This window comes from Periplaneta americana, chromosome 8, assembly GCF_040183065.1.
Source record: "Periplaneta americana isolate PAMFEO1 chromosome 8, P.americana_PAMFEO1_priV1, whole genome shotgun sequence".
NCBI classification, from domain to species: domain Eukaryota; kingdom Metazoa; phylum Arthropoda; class Insecta; order Blattodea; family Blattidae; genus Periplaneta; species Periplaneta americana.
In genome coordinates, this window is record NC_091124.1 from 76,259,658 (window position 1) to 76,283,644 (window position 23,987).

The window sequence follows — 23,987 nt, forward strand, 5'->3', positions numbered from 1 at the left end:
ATGTCTCGTAAGGTTTAGAATATAGTGTGAGTTGACTCATTTTTATTTGTCCTAAGTAATGAAATAAACTTGTTTTATTAATTTATATGTCTTCAAACGCTTCAAGAGCGCTGCTGGAAGAACACCGTTGTTGGTTATGATTTTGACGGAATCCTTCTCACTCATTGAGTTCTTGTCAGAAATCGTTTGAATGGTGCATAGTACTTTCTGGAACACCATTTACAACCAGCGGTGCGCCGTAAACGTCCAAATCTTCCGAATTCTCATCCTATTGTGCTACATGATGGTGCTCGCTCTCACATAGCTGCTCCTGTGGTTAATTTACTTCGCAGATGAAAATAGGAAGTTCTAGAACATACTCCATGCTCTCCAGATACGAGTCAATGTGATTTTGAACTTTTCCCGAAAATGGAATTACCACTTAGAGATTCGCTTTAGAACCAGACAGACAATTATAGGAGCAGTAGAACAATCTGTATTAAGATTAGTACAAAAAGACACTGTGGATGGTATCCGTCGTCTCCCTGAGGTATGGAGGTGGGATTTTCGTGTTGGAGAAGATTACTTCTGAGCACTGCAACAATGTGACTGTTCCATAAATGTTTTTCTTTTGTTGTTAACTCAAATGTTGCCAATAATTATGACCCATATATATACGTCACTGTAGGTAAGTTAACAGAAAACTACAAATCAAGTTAAACAGAGTGTGTGTGTGTGTGTGTGTGTGTGTGTGTGTGTGTGTGTGTGTGTGTGTGTACACTCAAAGTTGGGTTTCTGGCACCTTGTCAGGGCCACTTGAGTTGCGTGGATATAAAGGGAAAAATTGGGATGGTGTCGGGTAGTTCCTAAGTAGCTCAGTTGATAGATCTTTCGTGAGCTAAGCCAAATATTCCGGGATCGATACCCGGGAACAATTTTTCCCTTGAAATTATTGAAATTAGATGGTTTTCTTAAAAAAACTACATGTATGTATTCAGTACATTCAGGCCTCAATTAAATAACTGAAACATTTATTCATTTATGCAGTCATTCATTCAATAATCCTTTCATAGTGTCATTTAGCCATTCACGCAGTCATTCACTTATCCTTGCAGTCATTCATAAGTAGAGTCAATCATTCGCACAGTTATTACGATATTCTTAATAATTTACAGATTATTTGAATTTGGGGTGGAAATTTGAGTAAAGTAGGACTACAAGAAGGCTATTAGACATACTTATTTTTTGTTAGAAATTTTACGTGGGTTCAGGGGGAGGAAAGTGACTTGAAATAAAATTCTTTGGCGGTAATAATGAAGTTATTAATAAAAAAAAGGGTGAACTTTTTTCTATTACGTTATTCGTTATATAAATGCAGACATTGTATTTACTTGAGAAAGTTAAGAATTTATTCTCTGATATCGAATACAAAGTGACCTTATATTAGTTACTACTCATTAAGATAGGTTTTCTTTTTCTAAAAATTTTCGCTTTGTGAAATGTAAGAATTTTACGTAATAAAAATTTATATCTTCCTCCTTTTCCTTATATTTGTCATACAACATATACATGTAATGCATGTGGGTCCTTACGAAATTTCGTTGTTCCACTTTAAGAAAAAAGAATATTTAAATTATTGCTCCTAGTTCTTGTCTGAGTAAGGAAAAATTGGAACTTTTAAAATTCGATTAACTGCATCTAAAAATGAAGATACAGATTTATTCATCCTACATGTGGCTTACATAAACGAAATATTGATGTAGTATATAATGTACATTAAATAATTAAAAAAATAGTATAAATACCAGTAAATCTGGAAACCTGATCAGTACAATTTAATTCTGGTTTTATATTAACAAAAGTTAGACAATTTTGAAAGCAGGTAGCAATTAGACATTCTTAACAATTTTGCTCGTCGCATTTTGTTCTTTTTAATGGCGAATATGAAACATAAGTCTAGTTCAATGGAGTAGTTATTTCAGACACATTTCACAACACAAATAAAGGAAACTTCAGGAGAGTCTATATTATGCGAATTGCACCTCCTACACGTAATATTAAAATGTGATGTGAGCCACCGGCATAGCTCAGTCGGTAGAGTCGATTTCCTGCCGATCCGAAGTGTCGCTCGTGCGTGGGTCCGATTCCCACTTGGGCTGATTACCTGGTTTGGTTTTTTCCGTGGTTTCCCAAACTGTAAGGTAAATGTTAGGTTTTCTATGGCGAATCCTCGGCCTCATCTCGCCAAATACCATCTCGCTATCACCAATCCCATCAACTGTAAATAACGTCGCAGTTCCTACAGCGTCGTAAATTAACCAAGTAAAGACTTGCGATATGAACGTTTTACAGGAAACTGATACGTAGGAAAGACACCACGTCTAGGAAGACCAAATATGCTTAAAACTGTAGTTGTAGCAATGCGGAAGCTTTCCAACATAGTCCCACAAAGGCAATTCGTCGCGTTGTCATGAGAGTTGCAAAGTCCACAGTCATCCAGAAAATCCTTTGGAAGCATTTTAAGATCTATCAGTACAAAGTCTAAAGTCTGGAGGCATTAAAAGCAGGAGATAAGGAAAATATAATGAATATTTCCGTGTAGGCCTATATGTGAAAAGAATAGGCCAGGGGCTTACTCCACGAATAAAGTTGGCAACTTCGCAACATTTCACTTTCGAATTTTTCAATTTTCGAATTTTGAAAAGTCTGATAGTAACGTATGAATAATATTGTTCTTTAGATAAGAGACAGAAATTTCTTCCTTCTCATCTTGATTTCAGAATGAACCCAATTCTTTCAAGGACATAATATTCTTGAGTTGGCATCATTCGGAAACATTCACAGAATTTAGACAAATTCAGGTCATTGAAATTTATTTTGTTCTTAGATAGTCTTTTCTTCAGTTCTTTATCACTGATTTTCTTAAAAGAGATTGCTCTCTTATCATATTTCTTCCAATAAATTTGAATGCAAAGCAAGAATATACTGAATATAATAAACGTAATCCTAAGACACTTGTTTCTATGAAAAAATCCATTCACATTTCAACATAAGACTCTGCACATTTCAAAATTATTTTAATGGTGAAACTTTTCAAAATTATTTTAATGTTGGAATAAATGTAATATATTTCAAAAGTTTTCTTTGCCTTTCCATTTTATTTTGCAAAAAAGTTTTGAAAAGTAATAGAGGAACAGAAAGTACAATGAAAACAAATTAATGTTGTACAGATAGTGAAGCCAGGGGTATATACTGCTTTTAATGTAAAAATACGCAGTTATCTTTGCCGAATAGAGGTAGAAATGTAATATTGATGCCAGATGAAAATAAATCTCTCAAGGTCTTTTCGTCTGTAAGTTTGAGGCACTGAAGAAAACAAAAGACGATAAGAATCGAACAAATGCAATAAATTTCATTGTTACAATTAATTATACAAGATGGATGTGTTTTGTAACTAGCAAAATTTGAATCTGTGACTCTGAAATCAGCTACAACGGTCGGTCCGGTTTTTTTTTTTTGCCGCTACTGTATATATAGGTCTACAACACGATTAAACTTGCTTTCATCTCGTTTCCAACAGAATTCTGCGACAGCATATACATGCAACTAATATACAAACAATCTTTGTAGATTATTTGAGAATATAATTATGGATAAAGATAGGCCTACTATTTGCGAAAAATATTATATTTAGTGGGTTATATAACGATGCTGTACCAAATATTCTGTTATTTAGTATCGATGAAATTATTTACAGCGACATGATGTTTAGCGGTATGAAGCCTGAGATTTATAATGTTATCAATTAAAATTTTGCTGATAGCTTGATAAAATTTCCCAACGAAAACCACATATTGAGCCCAAATGGAAAAGTAACTGACATACGAGCGCAGCTCCCGATCAGTAAGCAAATTCGCTTAACACATGAGTTACACCGGCGGTTGAAATAATATTCTTTTGATTCACTTAAAGTTGTTTCCGGTGGTGTACTGCGCTTTTTCATCTTTAAAGATTGTATATTTGTGAGACAGTGAAATTGGTCTGAATGGATTATAATTTATGTAGCTGCTTACAATTTTCTATTAACATTAAGGTATGACAAAATTAGGACATGTTTCAATTATGAAGACGTAATTTTCGGCAAGATTGACTATGGATATCGTAGTCCTATAATGGGCACTCTTTGTTATTTGATTCTCAGTAAATTACTGACTTTCATCGGACTATATATTTTGCACAGAAATAACATGAAATGTTTATTCTTTAATTGAACCAGAACTTGCCGTGTCTGAGCAGTGTTCGTTTTTTCCTTAAAAGTACGATCTAAAAGTGTTTTATTATTAAAGTTATTCTCAGTGCTTACCTAGCAGGTAGGCATAACGATCACGACACTTTTAATAATTCATAGATAAATCCGTGCGGTGTACAAGGGAGCTCTTACAATTACAGAAGACACAAACATAATGTATACCTAATATAGAATAATACAAATTGATTTTAGAGTCAGAAAAGTTTTGACCATTTGATCACTTCTTCGTTTCGTCGTTCTTATCCTTCATTGTGAGCAGGAACATGAAGAGAGACAGCGACTCGTTCAGCATCTGAAATAAAATAAAAATGGTTCTACATTACAATTGTAGAGAAACGTCAGATATCAGTTGTAGAAATTTTTGGGTTTCATCGTTAAATAAATCATTAATTCCTTTTTCATATGTATATAAATAAGCCGTGCAGTTAATATTAAATATTTGAAATCCTATATGATCTCTCCGTTATTCATTGTAAGTAAAATTTACAAAATGTAAATTTAATCATGCAAGTTATATCAGTCGGAATTTTTCCCGCATTAGTTCTTTTACATGCCAGTAAATCTACTGACAGAAGTCTGTCGCATCTGAGCACACTTAAATGCAATCGACTTGGTTCGGGTTCGAACCCGCAAACTCGGGAACAGAAGGCCAGCACTCTACCGACTGCTCCATCCAGGCCGACTCGTTACACGTACTTTATGATTTATGTACAAATAATTTTAATCTTCCATTTTGCTTGTTCTTACGTACACACCCAAGAGTTTGTATTATATATCAGTGTTTAAATAAAATTAGGGTGTATTTTCAAGTCAGGTGATATTGGTCAAAATAGAAATAAAGCTCCCAAGAACATATGTCCGGGTCCACCCTGTGGAGTAACGGTTAGTATGGCTGGCCGTGAAACGAGCGGACCCGGGTTCAGATCCTGGTTGGGTTAAGCTACCTTGCTTGAGGATTCTCCTGAGTTTCCCCTCGTCTCTTAAAGATGAAACTGCGTAACTTTCAACACTGGATTCTAGGCTCATTTCACTGGCATTATCGTCTTCATCTCGTATGGATGCTATATAGTCACAATCGTTGATAAAGCGTCGCGAAATAATCAATTACAAAAGAAATCTTCGGAAATAAATACATGTTTTAAAGCGATTTATTATTCTCATCTGTGTTTTCAGTAGTTACTATAGGAAGTGATGGATGTCTTACATCGCATTTCCACACATTCCTTAGTACTCAATCACGTACTCTTACGAAAAAACCTGGCTGCTTTCGGATTTATGGACATGCATTGTGCATACGCTCCTGTAATGTTTGTACGTTGACAATGAATGTGGCATACATCGTATTTAAGTGCACATAGCCAGAAATTCAAAAGATTGTCAGATGTCTGGGGAGGCCATGCTAAGACCTACTCGACCAATCCCTCGGCCATTAATTGTCGGGTTTAGATACTGCCACACGATTTGTGGAAAATATACCGCTATCCCACTGTGCAAAAATCACATCTAATAGTACACTGCAGAGATAAACACTGTCAATATGAAAACGTCAATGAACAAAGACAAAGGACAACCTCGGTACTGAATACTCAACACAAGTAAGGATATATACTGGAAGATATTGTATTAAATTTTGGACCTATGTGAGATCTAAACAGATGTAACTTTTCATTCTGTAAAGGAATATTACAATGTGACAGTAATTGTTCGGATCAAATTTATGCATCATATTATACTGCTCCCTTAAATTAACTGAGCATATTTCAGATGAAGGCAATGGCTTTCCCAAACACGCTATGACATGTTTTATTACGAAAAGCAAGCAAAAATGAGCAAAATTCTATCATAGTTTTTCTTTGAAATATCTCAAATAATAACCCCTTCAAATTAATTAATTAATTAATTAATTAATTAATTGTGTATATTTATATTTACAGTAGGCATATATATATATATATATATATATATATATATATATATATATATATATATATATGTATGAAAGGATATTGTACCTTTCAGAAGAATATTAATACGACTTTATTTTAAATTTTCATGATGTCAAGAAATTTAATTTTATCCTTTTTGTGCAGAATATTACTTCCTTTTCCATTTCTTCTTCAGATCTATGAGCTATTGTAAATTAAAAATATGAAGAGATTTTCTGGGAAAATGTTATTGCAAAACTTTTTGTCAATATGGGAAAATACTTTAAACAATTTGTGTCATCTGTGCTTAGGCCTATTTTAATTTCTCTTAGTTTATAAATTAATCATTTAGAGTTTCTTACACAATTTCCAGATTCTTTGCTTTTTTCACTCCAAATTGATAATGTTTAATAATTGTTGCTCTAAATAACATGTGAAATTTTAGAAATTCCTGAAATAAAAGAGGCGAAAATGAAATTAATAATATTGAAATATATACTAACAATTTTGGAACATGTAACTGAACTATACAATATGATTTCAGTGATAAGTTTACTAAGAACATCGACTTACGCTAATTGCAGATTAATAAATTCGTAGTGTTGGTAGATTTCGGATTTCAAATATTATTAAGTCGTCTGAAACTATGAATGGATATATTACGAATTTTATGTTGTGTTTTCCCCCCGATATGGGTACTTCTATCCTCTAAGATAACTACTCTTATCTCTATGTTGATTCATTATAAGCATTCATTATTAAAACAGAAAGTTGCATATATATCCTTCATTTCATATAAAATGACTGTTTGGGGTTTTTCTCGGGATTCTCTTGTTCGCTAAACATTTTGCTCTTTCTACCATCATTCCATAACATTGCCCGATCGCCGGCTGTCAACGCACGGACTGGTCTGGCCTAGGGACAAGAGAGGTTGCCGTTCGAAATGTGAGTACGCTGCGAACCTTAGGTCTACTGTAGTCAGCCCGTGTGGGTTTGGGAATGCGCCTAGCTTGGGAGTAAGCGCAATAGATCCTGAAATGTCGCAGTTCTAGTTCACAGTGCCCCCCCGGAAAGTTAATTCCATTTCAATATCCATTGGAAATGTGGCAACTGGTGTTAAATCAAAATTGGGCATTATTTGAAATCTCCATTAGTGATATGAGAAACAACTTTCATTTCCAGAATGTGTACATAATCAAAATCGACATTTTGCATCTTGTGTCGGGACACTATTGTCGAACGGGGGATGTCATGTTTGGCATTCACTTCTGTATACGTAGCTTCAGTATTTTTAACGTCTGTGCGAGATCCAAGAAGCCTCCGCCGTCAACTGTCCCAAATGACCTCAAATGGGCACACATTACTCTGTTATCAACTGCGTTGGTATGGATACACGTTTCACATAGTCACGGATGACGGGAAATACATGAGGTTTCATAGAAACCCATTGCATGAGTATACAGTTGCCTGAATAATCTACAGGTCAAAAAAAAAAATTATAATTATTTCCCATTGCTGTCGAACACATATTTAAAAACTATCCTACTTTTTAAATCTCCATCCGACTCTGTTGTTGTAAACTCTCTATAAGCGATACTCTCCTTCACTACCATTTATCTAGAGAGACTGTATTTTAGAATATATGCTTTCACGGCCGGTGTCTGTGATGAAGGTTTTTCGGGCTGAGATGCCGTAGTCTATCACTCTACCAGTAGACCACGGCATTTCAGCCAGGAAAACTTCATCATAGAGAGTGTATTTTCTTTCCGTTGCACCATTATTTGGACTCTTCTTGAAAAACAGTAAAAAACGAATGAAATAGTAGCTCTTTGATCGAACCGCACACGCAAGCACATATCCGCACAAACTCAATTAATCAGTAGCCTATCTGATAGAAGACGAGACTTGTGCTCGATACCTTGATACCAACCCACCGCACAAAACTGCTCCGCAAGTAGCCCGGCCCGGCCCGTGCAGTGACGTCACGGGCTTGTTCCGTGCGATGCTATGCAGCTAATTGCGGTGCAGTGCACAAGCAATCCATGGGCTGGGCCATTGTGCAGGTCTCTGATGTAGAGTCTTCTTGTATGGAATGAGGATTAGTTATAAACGTGATCTATTGACTGTAATAGTTTACAAACATCTTATATTATTTCGTTGTATTAATCTCATATTTGTAGGAAATATGAGAAGTAATTGATTTATAGATTTTCTTAAATTCTATGGGGAATAAGATGAGACTTACAATTAACACATACGAATAAATCCTCATTAAAGTAATGAATGAGAGATACATGCAGCATAAATGCTAAAAATGAGGAAGTTTGTAAAATACATACATTTGACATTGTCGTGTTGGATACTGGAAGAATTTTTCCAGAAGTAAGAGTAAATTTATGATTAGCTTGAGCAATGATGAGGAATAAACAGCGCTGATGGGGAATGGGCGATCCCACCCAGTCAGATGCCCATGCCGCGTCCCTCACACTTTCAAACTGAAATAATAATAATAATAATAATAATAATAATAATAATAATAATAATATTAATAATATTAATAATAATAATAATAATAATACCTGTGTGAGATGTATTTAAGTAATAATTTTGAGCAAATAACTCATATAAAATTTGAATTATTAGAGTAAACTTACTTTGTCTGTTAGGATGGTGCCCACGAAGCAGTAAATTGCAAGAACAAAGAGACTCATAATATAGCCTTGCATTGCTTGAATTAAATCCACGGGGTCTTCCCAGTTCTGAAAAAAGTAAGCAGTCCAACTAACTCACGACTTACACTCTTCCTCATTAACAATATGGTCTCCAGGATTTGTACGTGATCGTACAGGTTTCGTTTTAATTTTGATTTCGTTCCCATTGTTATTGTTATTATTATTACTATTATTATTGTTATTATTATTATTATTATTATTATTATTATTATTATTATTATTATTATTATTATTACGAGGGTGATCCCAGAAGTAATGGATACTGCACATGAATTCCCATATCCGTAGTTTTGTGTGGTTGTTATTTATTGCGTTAGTAATTGGAGTTATTCAGAAGGAATCTGTGCAATTTCAATTACATTGGTTAAAAACCTTTTCATTTATAAGCGATAGAAATGAATGACGAAAATTAGTCTGGTCACGTCACTCTCTGGAAACAAATGCATTATATGAAAAATAAATAATCAATGATGACTGTCAAATTATTTAAAAAAATACATACCACAATAAACGCAAACGCTGATATACAAAGCGTGACTTGTAAGAGTAAGAAAATTCCACAGAGCGGTAATGATACGGCGTTCTCCAGCTCGTTCAGAAACCTGAAAATAGGAATTATTAAATTCAATTTATATAGTATATTATGATACAAAGTTGAGAAGCGCTTTATATAAAATCCAGAAGAAGTTTGGAAAACGAACAGAGCATGTTTATCAGTTTCCGAGATTTTGTAATGCAATTCATAAACGTGTATTTTACAGTATTTTTTGCATGATTGTACGAGTATATTTTGACTAAAATCTTAATATACAATACGTACATTACACTATGAACAGCTGACTGAATGTTAGCAGTCTGGCCAACGTAAGAACGTCACCACCAAACTTCAATGTGAAGGAGTAAAAGTGATTCCGGTACTTGTAATATTTCGTGTTCAATTGGAATACTTTTTATTTCTTTTTTTCAGTACATTTCAAATGCAGTGGTTTACTACGTGTAATGGAAATTAATTAACTTTGCTTTTTGCGTATGAATTTTACACGCATTGTAGGATTGTTGCAGACATAGAAAGCAGTGGTTTTTATTAAAACTCTACAGCAGTTATTTGTAACATTTCAACATATTTATCTAGGTTTGCAACTCAAAATTCAGTAAAATAAACTTTCAATCGTGGCGACCGTTTGCTGTAACGACGAGAAAACACACTATCGTTCAAAAAGAGCAAATTAGCCAATGTACACTTATTGTACACGATATTATTTCATCATACATGGTTTTCCAGTAGCATTTGACGGTTTTCATAGCCTTATTGTGGGACAATCAAATTGAATTAACAGACAACACTTTTATTGGAAATATTGCCGTAGAATGCAATTTATTAACCTGTACTGATTTTTTAAAACTCACATTTTTTTAAGTGACCTCTACGACAACTAACACATTCTTGCAATCTGCTCTCACAGCTCTCTGTAATAAACAACGATCAATGGCTATATTTTCAATATTTGTTTTCTTTTAACTGCTTTATGGTGCGTGGTCTGTTACAGTACACTTTAGTTTTCAAGTATCCCCATTAGAAGAAGACGGCTGCTGTAAGGTCTGGAGACCGTGCCGGCTCCAAAGCGTGAAATTATGCGCCCAGGAAACAGAATTCTCAGTCATTTCATTGATTCAAGTACAGTGTGTTTTGTCTCCCCATCCTGTTGCAACCAAACCTCATTATGGTAATCCATCTCGGTAAATTCCAATGTTCTCAACACTTCTTGGTATCGATCTGGACTTCTAAACTCAGTTTCTGTAATTGTGGCGATGTTTTCTGTCGAACAGACTGATCGCGGAGCACCAGCAAATATACCTCAAAGATTCTCGGTGTTATTGAATTTACTCACCCACTTGAGAATGTTGTTACGGGAAAGATTTATTGCACTATATCGTAAATACAGTATTAATGTTTGGTAAAGAAATGTAATAAAGTTGTCTCCTACCGTTAAAAAACGTAATACCTGATGACTGCTTGATGAAGACGTATACATCCGTTAATATTTTTCTGAATGTCACAGTAAGTTTCGTGTTGATTATCAGGACATTTAATATCTTCCGTGCACAAATTATTATTCCACTTTAAATGTAGTAAAATATATTTTACTATATCCAACTGAGTGCACGCAATGGAAATACAGAGTAAATATAGGTAAATAAAAGAGAAATAAACCGCTGCCCACTGTGTTGATGCTATGATCTGAAAATAAGAGTAGAATTTATTGGACAAATTAATTCATTTAACGATATTACAAAATGTCTAAATTATTTTGGACTGTCTAATAGAAGATATCTCGTCATAATGACAATTACATGAAAGGATAATGATTAGTTCTTCAGTGTTATAGCAATAGTACAATAATATGATTGAGATTATTATTATTATTATTATTATTATTATTATATACAAAGTGGTAATGATAACATAGAGGTTTGAAAATAGAGGTCTGAAATTACAGACATCTAACCAACAAAGGAAGGGAACGGGAAAATAAAGTAAAAGTAAGGAAACTTTACTTTGCTATAACGCACCAAACAAAGAAGAGAGGAAAAAGGAAAATATATTTATGAAATTACACTTCTCTGTACAAAAGAAAAAGTGACCGCTCTCTAGAAGCTAAGTTCCCTTCGGGTATCTTCACTACAATTCGGACACAACTGATGTTACATGCTGCTAGAACACGTGATCTGATATCTACAATTATAATTGAAATGTGCTGCATGTTACTATTGTAGCGTAACGGTAGCGTTCCGGACTTGTATTCGTGAGATCTTACGTTCTAATAGGCTTACAAACTAGTGCTTTTCAAGTTTTTCTGTTTTATGAGAGAGACAGAAAATATAATTGCTCCTTCACTTTCACGACTCTTGTAGTAATTAACATCAGGTTTATTAATGTGTTACGCCAATATTTTGTCATTATTTTTATGACATTATATATAGAAATGGAAAAAAAGAAATATTTTATTCTCAACAAAAATATCTTTCGTGGCATAAACAAAACAAACTTACTGCCGTCTGCTCTACAAAATTAAAAAAATTAAAAGTTAAAAAGCGAAAAAAAAAAAACAGATCAAAAAGCCACAATTCAATATTTAGTCAATCTTCCTTTCATATTGATCACATCTTACAGTCAAGTGGGCATGGAATGGACTAATCTTTTCAAATAGCGACTGTGCCACGGCATCCCAGGCATCCTGGACGAGATTCCACAAATAATCAGGACTTCTTTGACGGGGTTCTAGACAATTTTTCTGCATATGGTGGTTTACTTGTGTCTTCATAGCTCAGTCGGAAGATCGTGGGAATTTAGATATCAACATCTGGTTGAGGGGAAGAGAAGCCTTACGGCCTTAACTCTGCCAGCTAAAATAAATAATAATAATAATAATAATAATAATAATAATAATAATAATAATAATAATAATTATTATTATTATTATTATTATTATTATTATATAATGTAAGAAGGAAAAACTAACGCTGGTATTATGGAGCTGTATTGTTCCAAACCTAACATTTATTAATTTAATATATATTATTATATCGTTAAAGAACAATAACAGAATATAAATGTTAACTTGAATAATATTTATATCGCTAAAGAATGAAAGCAGAATATAAATGGTAACTTGAATATCGCTGAAGAATGATACTGGAATATAAAAGTTAATTTGAATATTATTTATATCGCTAACGAACGGTAGCAAAATAAAATGATAACTTGAACAAAGCTCGAAGTCACAACCTTCGAATCACTAAGCACTTAACTACCACGCTACCGCTGCTCTGCGAGACGCGGATGTTGGTTTATTTTGATGTTGAGAAATTAAAGTTTATATTGACATATAAACAGATTTTCTTACTTTTTATGGAAATGGAGAAATTTAGATTTTTCCTCATTAAGACGGCTTTGCCACCGAAAAAATATTTTTAAAATATATAGTTAGATTCCGCATTCAAAGTACAAATAAACACATTTTTACTGATGGTATGTTGATAAGAAAGTATTGAAAATATCAAATAAAGAAAATAAATAATACGCGCGGAAAACTAACCAGCTGACTGCGAGACGGGAGCTAGCCGAGACAAGCAAGGCCAGGAGACAAACACGTGATGTTTCGTCTAGTAGCTCATAGCTGGGCTAGCTTTATCACAAGTTTTCATAAACACAGGAGTAAAATGACGCCCAAAGCTCGCTTATCTTCAGTTCTCGGCCAGTGCGTGCGGTACTGCGCCGTTCAAGTCCAGGCGTGTGAAAATAATCTATTTAATACCCTCGAAACTTATTGCCATACCACTAAGCTAACAATGCTGAATCCCTCTTAAGAATGCAAGGTTTTTTCTCGGTATTTTTTTACGTTTTTTACAAATTCGCAAAAAGCCTAAAAGTAAGTACCACTAAGCTAACAATGCCGAATCCCTCTTAATAATGCAAGGTTTTTTCTCGATATTTTTTTACGTTTTTTACAAATTCGCAAAAAGCCTAAAAGTAAGTAAAATCAGATTATCTGTCTCTCTGTGTACAATAAAAATAAGGATTACTTCTTAACATAATCTGCCAAATGTCAGCTTCAAAATGAGCTCCCGTTCAATGTTCTGCAGTAAATGGTTCCAGAATTCTGAGCGCTGAAAGAGGCTTGTTTTTATAAAATACGCTAAGTTTGTCGCTCAACAATACGAAAACCATTTAACTTTCGATAGTATATTTTTGAAAATACACTTTTCTCAGCACCTTTTATAAATAGGGGAAAAAATTAGAGTATAAAAAATGCGAAGTTTTTTACTGATCGATTTCATATGGAATAGCCCGTATGCATCGTGTATCACTGTGACATAATGTGGACTTAGAATATTATATTCGCTCTTCACGAGCGCTGCCACTTTTTTTTACAGTTGTACAGTACATTGGTGTTGAAAAACGGAAAGGCGTATCAACAGGAATTGAATTATGATTACGAACTATATGAGATACAGCAATGATTCATATATAACCTACAATTAAATTATTTTTACTAGTAATAATAAAAACATTATGAATGTCTGTGACGCTGATTATAATATATGCACCAGAAAAAGGAAAAATAAAAATAATGAATTATACGTAGACAATGTAAATAGAAACGTCTATTAAATAACATGAGATTTAAACTCTAAACTTAGAAATAAACCATTAAAAATGTTCTTATGGGTAACAATGAAGAACTAAGTATCAATGAAAAACGGAATGAGATTAAGAGATTTTGAAATATTAATTTACTTGAAAATTATGAATTCATTCTTCCAAAAAAAATCGTTTAAAATTAGAATTGAATGGTCCGGTTTGAAAACCGCTTAAGTCCACCAAAAACGCAAAAATAGTTTTACGCGGCAGCATGTTCTTCTTGATGATGCACATCGTTATGAGAAAGAAAACGGAGGTAGTCCATCTCCAACACATCATGTTTGTAAGCACTGACAATGTGGCCCCAGGAATGAAAAGCGTGGTTGTCCTGGACTTTCTGGATTTTCAAACCTGGATTTTAATGAGGAATGAAAAAAGTATTTGTCCTGTGCGTGCTGAATGTTCAAACCCGGTTTTTATTATAACAGTAGGAATAATATTTATAATAACAGTAGGAATAGCGCACACTGTAATATATGAAACAGTGCTACCACCTACCAATAGCGTTTGCTGTACTTCAATACAGTCTGACAGGTACAACGACGTAAACATTACTTACCAATACGAGGCCACAGTTACCTACCGTGTGACAGTTGTTTGTCGCTCAATGAAAGAATGAGGAAAAAAGGTTGAGATAATTGAGTTTCCTCAAGGATGGTATGACATGGTCAGTCGAAAATATGATGTCGTGGTCATGAAGGGAGACGATGTTAGGAAACCTAAAAAGCCTAAAGTGTTATTTAAAGAAAAGTGTAACCAACAGTGGCAGAAAGTTCACAGTATCGAAATGTAAGGTACTGAACTGCAGTAATGCACACAAGTTTCAGGACAAAACATCAGAGATCATGAATGGTGGGCCGTATGAGTACTTTCAAATTCGTAAATCTAGAACAGTTGTGATCTCGCTATCAAACACTCTACTGTACACAAACAGACAGCGTGTCAGTTTTGTAAACTAGATGATATAAAGAAGTTGTGTCAATATTTAAGCAAGGAGGCACAGAACTTGTACAACTCATTACCATCACAGGATGACTCCAGCGATGTGAGGAATGCCTAACTTACTGATGTAGTGAGCTAATTTGTGTTCAGTCATTCACTTTATAATAATACATTACTTATTTAGACATCAGGTGTACGTATAAACTTCCCATGACACCCAGAGTTCCTCACCCTCATCTCGCCAAATATCATCTCGCTATCACCAATCTCATCTACGCTAAATAACCTAGTAGTTGATAAAGCGTTGTTAAATAATCAATTAAAAATACAGTAATCACAATCAGAAATGGATAACAGATAATAAAAGAATACAAAAATACATCACAAGGTAATACGTTGTTCGAAATTTATAACTTCAACCTTTGAGAAATTGATTATCAAATTACGTACACTTAGTTAATTTCTCGTGAGTATTTAATAATAATAATTTATTATTTATTTAATTATATATTTAATTATTTAATTATTTATTTAATTATTTACTTATTTATTTATTTATTGATATTTATGTGCTGGACAACAGCCATTGGCCAATAAAAGTCCAGCTGAGTGATTACAATTAATACATTAAAATGAACAACTATGGTACAAATTAAATATTTGAGTTAACAAGAAAATAAAGAACATAGATTACAATAATTAATTTACAAGAATTAATACTATAAAATATTGAGGAAAGGAATTGATTCTTACTACCAATTTGTGTATAAGGATTATGCAAAAAAAAATAATAATACTTATTATTATTATTACTATTATTATTATTATTATTATTATTATTATTATTATTATTATTATTATTATTATTCCCTGTGATTGAGGTTCTGGCTGATTACATCTATTATCAGGCAGTACAACTCACTTGACGATATGTGTTAGAGGAAGAAAAGTTGTTTTTATGCATATGAAGTCTGACAAGTGCAATATGTAGCTAGTCGGAAATGTATGCAGGGGGAAAGGAAATGGACACACTACCCCATTATCTCCTGGCCTAGTTGCATCATAGGTGGTGTCCTTATTGGTATCACTTGAGATTCAGACCTGTCTTCGAACAGTTGACTAAATAATAATAATAATAATAATAATAATAATAATAATAATAATAATAATAAACAAGTTTACTATATTAAAAAGGATATATAACACTTAGGAACCGCAGGAATATTTTGTGTGGACTCTTTATATTTAGTAACAATATTATTTGTTGTTCAAGTGCTAAAGATTCTGTTCTATATTATGACTTTCCTAATTACCACAATTTTTAGGCAATTTGCCCAAAAATTAATGTAATTTCATTATAAAGTGTTGAAATATTTCCGAACTGAAACTTCTATAAAGTTTTAATATGTTTAGAGAAAATACGAAACCTATTTATGAAATGATTTTATTCTAAAAATGTATTCAGTAATTCATAATTAACATTACGTAAGTTTAGTCAATTGTCCGAACACTGCTTGGAACCTCACAAGTGATACCAATACGGCATCATTCATGAGGCATCCAAGCCATAAGAAAATTGTGTAGGGTGGCCAGTACGTTTTCCCCACTTAGCAGTTTAGAAATAATAATTTCAATTTTATGCATAAAAGTTGTCTTTTTTTTTCCAACCAAATTACAAATTTTCGGTCATAGTTAATATTATCTCTCCGATAATTACTTATGCAGCGTATATATTATATATGGATAAAATCCTGATTTAAGTGAAGTATGAACTAATACCATTGCTGATAATGAATATATTTCCAAATTTAGCTAAGATAACGAAGATGGGAGAATCAGAAAGTTATCCTCCTGGTTAGGATTGTAACATGTGTGTGGCTAAATCCAACACATTGTCTTAGACCGCGACTACGTCCCTATAGAATATAACACCATTTCGTTATCCCCAATATTCAATATTCTCCAGCGGTACACAATTGAGTAATGTAATCGTTAATCTTATTTTATAAAAGTAATATGTATTAAAACATTGATAGTCCAGAGGAAGGCTCTGTAGGAAAAGCATACAAGAGACATAAAAATTATTCTGAGATAAAGGTAGTAAAGTTAATTCAGTTTATTTATTAGTTCTGGTTTTACTTGCAACGTAGGTAATTAAGAATCCTACTCATCATGCCAAATACTTGTATATATTATACACTTATTCCAAAAATATATGTCATATACAGAAACTGTTACCTGTGTGACGTAAAGTATTTCAAATATGGGGCTCTTCAATTTATCAAATGGGTACCAAACCTGAAACATCAGTTCACGAAAGATAAACAGTCTCGTTCCAGATTGAATAACATGTAGTACCACACTCGATATTAAGAAGAATTTCATAATTTTATGAACGCGTATTGTCCATCCAGCCGCAGTCAACTTCCCAGTATTGGAATCTTTTTCAGGAAATTTGTCCCAACAAAAATATTTTGTTTGTTCAATTAAGTTTTCATACACATCTTTGCGGAATCTGTAAGAAAAGCACAATCGAAATATTTTTGTGCTTTAATTAACACACATTTGTAATTTCTGCATATAACAGTAAAGATAGTTTCGATATTACATCTTTGGCGGAGTTAGAGAAATGTACGAGTAAATTGCAGCTAATATTATAAACCTGAAACTACATAATTAAAACAGAATAGTAATTGCAACTAATTGCAATCAGTGCCAACAATTTAGCGCACAAAATACTTAGCTTCATCAAAGATTATTGTATTAATTTATGTACATATTATTTATGTGGCGTCCAACAAATATATCTTTTGATAACTTTACATTAAAATTACAATCGAAAAGCAATAATTTAGGCAAAAATCATGCTAAATTTCACATATACCCAGAAATGTGTCGTGTTCGCGAGGTCAAACTTATGATATTTTGATCTGAAAGAGTTTGAAAAATGTTATTTTACTACATTTAGAAAACAGTATACCACGAATCCCTGGTTTACAAAAGTTTTAAGGTATCTCTAGTAATGAAATAATTCTAAGACTTTCGTCAAAAGCAACTATTAGTGTAAACCACATCACTTACTCAGGGATATTATATAAGGAAGGAAATGTTCATCCGATTTAGAAACCATTTCACATAAATTCACAATGAATACTGCGTATAAATATGTTATCAACTCATTACGATATCTTATTTAATTTCAATTAATTTGCAGAATAATGTATGTAATATGCATTACGCGAATATGTGCGTAATGTGTTTATTAGGCATGACATTAGATCTGTTGGAAGTTAGTTGTAAGGATTAGCTTATAATGATCCCAATATACCAAATGTACGCTCAGTGTTTCACAAACATACGAAATTTCATTTCAAACAAATGTTGAAAAATTACTTTCAGATTTCTATCCCTGCCAATGATCTTTGATAACTTCATTCGTGTATGGATCACTCTGGAAGTGAAGAGAAATTGGTGCAGAATTCCAACGAATTCCATGTACAGTTCGATCAGCCTACGATCGCTGCAGATTATCTTTTTATTTTATTTTTTTTGCTTGGCTATTTGACGACACTGTATCAACTATTAGCTTAGTTAGCGTCGATGGAATCGGTGACAGCGAGATAGTATTTGGCGAGATGAGCCGTGTATTTTCTCTGTATTACCTAACATTCGCCTTACGGTTCGGGAAAACTTCGGAATGTCAGATAATTTACGATAATCTACAGCCTCATCTCGACAAATACCATCTCGCTATCACCAATTCCATCGACACTTAATGACGTAATAGTTGTTACAGCGTCATTAAGTAGCCTAATAAAAATTAAATTAATGTACTTATAAAAATAGTTCAAAATGTTTCTTTTTAGTACGTGATCTTTAAAACATTCCGAAAAATTGAACTTTAGCGGTCTAGGTCGCTAAATTCGTCATGGTAACTTTTAATATAACAACATTATTTCATTATGTTTATTAGACAGTGGTGAGAATAAGAGAATTAACTGACTATGCCTTTTATATCTATATTAACTTTTACTTTATTTTATTTCATATAATTTATAGAGCTTTTACTAAAAACTTTTGTATGCATCACGTACGCAAAACCTTTAGCGGACTCATCCCGTATTTCGGAGTAGGATTACGGCTTCCTGGACGTTTTGTCAAAGCATTTCGTCTACAGACAATTCGTCAACATATTTTTGGCTACAGTCATTTCGTCAGCAGTCTTTTCGCTTATATTTCTTTTAGTTAAGAGAAAAATTCGCACAAGGACTTTTCGTCAACACATAATATTTCGTCGATACAGTTATTGTTTCCATGAAATTAAAGGGTTCAGAACTATGTGGGTCAAGCACCATTTACTAAAACCGTAAAAAAATAAGGGTTAAAATAAAGTTATTATCATAATTCAATGGAAATATATAGCAAGTAATATAAAGTATACATATTAAAACTAAATGGTATTTCAATATTCATTAAACTATGGTATTCACTTACCTTTAATCTTTGCTTTCTCTCTTTTTAATAAATGGCGCATTGATTTTTAGTGCAGATTCTAACCAAAAGATTTGATGTGCCAAGATTAGTACAATCCAACAGAGTCCAGCCTATGTTAGATGACTAAATTACAGAAAAGAGTTTTTATTGACTATGCTAATATCTGGAAGTTTTTAGACAACATTCACAAGGACCAGCGTGAAAACAACCTAATTATAACACAACTACTGGGAGGACACCACGATGTTAAGCGACTTATTAAAAATAAATAATATATTATAAATTAGACTATAAAAGAAACTAATGTACGGAAATATGAACAATATGAAGCAAACAACGACATATCCCGTTATTTACGCTCAATTAGTTACAGTATGAAATTATACGGAGAAGACAACGTACAGTAGTTGATGTTTGAATAGTATAAATAGAATTTACGCTTTTACACTTCATTATTTTTTATAGAAACGTAGATTATGCATGATTAATAAAAATAAAATTTACGTTTCACACTTCATTATTTCGATAGACAACGTAGATGATGTATGAATATTACAAATAAAATTTACGCTTTTACACTTCATTATTTTCATAGAAAACATAGATGATGTATGAATAGTAAAAATAAATTTTACTTTTTACACTTCATTATTTCGTGAGACAAAGTATACGATGAATGAATAGCATTAATCAAATTTACATTTCACACTTCATTATTCCCATATACAACGTAGATGATGTATGAATAGTACAATTAAATTTACGTTTCACACTTCAATATTTCCATAGACAACGTAAATGATGAATAAATAGTGCAAATAAAATTTACGTTTCACACTTCACTATTTCCACAGACAACGTAGATGTATAAATAGTCAAATAAAATTTGCGCTTTTACACTTCATTCTTTTCATAAACAACGTAGATGATTTATGAATAGTAAAAATAAATTTTACGTTTTACACTTAATTATTTCGTGAGACAAATTATACGATGAATGAATAGTATAAATCAAATTTACGTTTCACACTTCACTATTTCCATAGACAACGTAGATGATGTATCAATAGTACAAATAAAATTTACGCTTTTACACTTCATTATTTTCAGAGAATTACGTAGATGATGTATGAATAGTAAAAATAAATTTTACGTTTTACACTTCATTATTTCGTGAGACAAAGTATACGATGAATGAATAGTATAAATCAAATTTACGTTTCACACTTCACTATTTCCATAGACAACGTAGATGATGTATAAGTAGTACAAATAAAATTTACGGTTTTACACTTAATTCTTTCCATTCTTTCTCGTGGAATTTTTCAATTAGCGTACCTATAGTATTGACGAATTTGACAAAATAGAAAAATATTTCGTTGCCGAATTTCACAAACACTAAAAATATTTCGTTGTCGAAATATCTGTTGCCGACATTTTCCTTGCCCTGGTTCACAGTTGTAAAACGCATCTTTATGACGAATTTCACAAAATTAATTGTTGACGAAATGTCTGTAGACAGAACGTCTGCTAATCGACTTACGCCTCGTACAAGAACAATGAATTCGTCCGCTAAAGCACTTATTTTGCGTACTTTATACATAAATAGCCATTTTAATTTTTCAATCAATTCTTTAATGTAACATATAATGTGGGATAGTATTTTTTTCTTTTATAGTTTTTGGCTTTTACAATATTTCATGATATTGACATACAGAATTATTTCCCAGCTAAAAATATAGGTAATAGTAATATTCTTTTCAAAGTTATAATATTTCTCTCAGTGGTCATTAAAATGGTAAATATACTGTACTACATACCTGAAATTGATTTCTGTCCAAACAATGAAAGTTGTTGGCGTTACGATGCGCAATGCCTTGATTAAATGCTTCAAATCATCACTGTGAATTACATCTAGCCATCCTCCAAAATATGCAAGCGCAGAACACAAGGAAAAGAAGACGCTACTAATTACTCGCATTTTGGAAACCTTCCTGATATAAATAGGTACATTCCCAAATCTGAGTATTTTAATCAGTAAACCGAAGTGTTTCTCTGTCAATTCGTCAATTTCCATCTTCTCACTGATCGTTCACTCACAACGACGATTCACTTTATCTTCTGTAAGGCCGAAGACACTGGCTACTGCAGAGATGAGCGTGTGTATATATAGTCTGAAAAGTTGCCCGTGTCCTGTATAATCATAAGAAAAGTTGAGATTGGCTGCTTGAGTTTGGGCAGGGGTGGAAAAAATTTTCTTCACTTAACATTCTTCGATAACGCACAGACAGCGAAGCGCAAACTCTTCTCATAAGAGCTTTATCGCTTTACCCCACCCCCTCACGGTACCACATGAACCTCTTCCCCTTCTATCACCCTGTGACGATTAGTTAAAGTGACATGTTGCGAGATATCCAAACATTTTCTTTTCGACGAACAAAGAGAGGATAAATATTTTTTGTTGAAGAGGAAGACAAAGGAGAAGTGACTTATTTGCAAAAAGTATTTATCGCTGGTTTTAAAATAAAATAATAAAAGGCACTTTGAAAAATACCATCATATTGATAATGCAAACACACTGTTTCAAGTACTCAATCTGTAAAATCACTTGCTATTAGTTCGTGGCCCCCCGTCCACATGCATCAGCAGAGGTAAGTGATAATTCAACCAGTACGGGGTAAGTGTGGTTAGTGCGATGTTCCCCCAAACTCGAACAACCGGATTCAGCTGTTTAATTTAACGCCCCAATTTCACGATGCTGGCTGTACACCTGTCCCATACAGTAGTCGAGATTTCATGAGAAAATTACTTCCCCGACAAAACTCGTATTCAGGGCTGATTTGGTAACTCTAATCTAAGGCATGACGCTTTCGACCACGACGCTACGACACAGCACATTACTGCATTATTGTAGGCAGAAAATTATTGCTGATATATCTGGTGTACTGTAGATAATTTGTTGTGTAATTATTTGATAAATTTTGTGTATTAGTTTTGTCGTAACAGAGAAGAAGATAGAAAAATTTAATCGAATTTGTAGAACTATTAGGAGAACTCTAATTTCAAAGTTAGGAAGGAAACATATGAAAGTCCACTGCAAGAATGATGGATGTCACTTTCAAACTTTCAATTGCTTCTCCTGCAAAATGTATTCCAAATGACATCCATCATTCTTGCAGTGGACTCTTTATATATGAAATCCTATAAAACAATAGTAGTTCCATGTGGATTATATGGCAGTGAAACTTGCACCCTTGATACAAAAACACGTAAGGTCCCTGAGCCAAATAACGCCATGTATACCTTTAACGCCTTACTTACTTACAAATGGCTTTTAAGGAACCCGAAGGTTCATTGCCGCCCTCACATAAGCCCGCCAGCGGTCCCTATCCTGTGCAAGATTAATCCAGTCTCTATCATCATATCCCACCTCCCTCAAATCCATTTTAATATTATCCTCCCATCTACGTCTCGGCCTCCCTAAAGGTCTTTTTCCCTCCGGTCTCCCAACTAACACTCTATATGCATTTCTGGATTCGCCCATACGTGCTACATGCCCTGCCCATCTCAAACGTCTGGATTTAATGTTCCTAATTATGTCAGGTGAAGAATACAATGCGTGCAGTTCTGTGTTATGTAACTTTCTCCATTCTCCTGTAACTTCATCCCGCTTAGCCCCAAATATTTTCCTTAGCACCTTATTCTCAAACACCCTGAACCTATGTTCCTCTCTCAGAGTGAGAGTCCAAGTTTCACAACCATACAGAAGAACCGGTAATATAACTGTTTTATAAATTCTAACTTTCAGATTTTTCGACAGCAGACTGGATGATGAGAGCTTCTCAACCGAATAATAACACGCATTTCCCATATTTATTCTGCGTTTAATTTCCTCCCGAGTGTCATTTATATTTGTTACTGTTGCTCCAAGATATTTGAATTTTTCCACCTCTTCGAAGGATAAATCTCCAATTTTTATATTTCCATTTCGTACAATATTCTGGTCACGAGACATAATCATATACTTTGTCTTTTCGGGATTTACTTCCAAACCGATCGCTCTACTTGCTTCAAGTAAAATTTCCGTGTTTTCCCTAATCGTTTGTGTATTTTCTCCTAACATATTCACGTCATCCGCATAGACAAGAAGCTGATGTAACCCGTTCAATTCCAAACCCTGCCTGTTATCCTGAACTTTCCTAATGGCATATTCTAGCGCGAAGTTAAAAAGTAAAGGTGATAGTGCATCTCCCTGCTTTAGCCCGCAGTGAATTGGAAAAGCATCAGATAGAAACTGACCTATACGGACTCTGCTGTATGTTTCACTGAGACACATTTTAATTAATCGAACTAGTTTCTTGGGAATACCAAATTCAATAAGAATATCATATAATACTTCCCTC